Here is a 1476-nt window from a genome sequence, read left to right as displayed (position 1 = left end):
GCACCTTAGAGACAAAGACAAATATAAACTAAAAATCAAAGGTTGGAAAAAGATATATCAAGCAAATGGCAACCAAAAAAGAGCAGGAGTGGCAATAATAATTTCTTATTAAATTGGCTTTAAGACAAAAGCCACCATCAGAGATAAGAAAGGACATTATATAATGATTAAAGATCCACTAACCAAGGAGTTATAACCATAATAAATGTCTATGGACCCAATCATAGAGCCCCAAAATAATAAATTAGACTATAAAAGAATTGAAAAGACAAATAGATGACTCCATAGGCATAGTAGGAGACTTGAATACACCACTTCCAATGAAAGATAGAACAACTTGAAAGAAACTCAACAAAGATGCAGAAGACCTAAACAATACAATCCACCAACTTGACTTTATAGACATCTACAGAGTACTTCACCCAACAACAGCATGATGTACATTCTTTTCCAGTGCACATAGAATGTTCTCCATGTTAGACCATATGTTAGTCCATAAAACAAGACTTAATAAATTTAAAAATATTGAAATACTCTGAAGCATCTTCTCAGATCGCAATGCTATAAAATTAGAAATCAACAATAGGAAGATCAAAGGAAAAAGAGCAAACACATGGAAACTGAACAACACCCTCCTTAAAAATGACTGGATAAAAGAAAAATAAAAAATGAAATTAACAAATTCCTTGACTCAAATAATAATGAAAACACAACATACCAAAATATTTGGGACACCCAAAAGCAATAGCCAGAGCCAAATAGAGCAATAAATGTACACATCAAAAAGGAAGAAAGAGCTAGAATCAATACTTTAAACCAACATTCCCAACAATTAGAAAAAGAAGAGAAGAAAATCGTACAGTCACCAGAAGAAAGGAAATGATAAAGATTCAAGCAGAAATCAATGAAACAGAAAATAGAAAGACAATAGAAAAAATCAAGAATTCTAGAAGTTGTTTTTTTTTAAAAAAGATTAATGAAATTGACAAACCACTGTCAAATTTAACAAATAACATGAATAAGAAGTGAATTGGGCCACATCACAACAGAACCAACTGACATAAAAAGGATAATATCAGGATATTATGAAGAACTGTACTCCGACAAATTTGAAAATCTGGAAGAAATGGATAGATTTCTAGACACACACTACTTACCTAAACTAACATACTTAACTTACCTAACAAACTGATAATGGAAACATAGAACAGATCCATAACTAAAGAAGAATTTGAACAGTTCATAAAAAAAAAAAAATACTAACAAAATAATTTCTGGCAAAGACAGTTTCTCTGGAGAATTCTACCAAGCATTCACAGAATAACTGACCCCAATCATACTCAAACTATTCCAAAACATAGAAAAGGATACAATCCTCTGTAATTCATTTAACAAAGCAAGCAAATCCTTGATACCAAAACCAGGAAAGACATCACTCAAAAGGAAAACTACAGACCAATATCCCTCATGAATATA

Source organism: Orycteropus afer, unplaced genomic scaffold (assembly GCF_000298275.1).
Source record: "Orycteropus afer afer isolate SDZICR_OR568_19922 unplaced genomic scaffold, OryAfe1.0 scaffold00937, whole genome shotgun sequence".
NCBI classification, from domain to species: Eukaryota; Metazoa; Chordata; class Mammalia; order Tubulidentata; family Orycteropodidae; genus Orycteropus; species Orycteropus afer.
The sequence above is the reverse complement of the archived record's forward strand: the minus strand, read 5'-3'. Positions refer to the sequence as shown.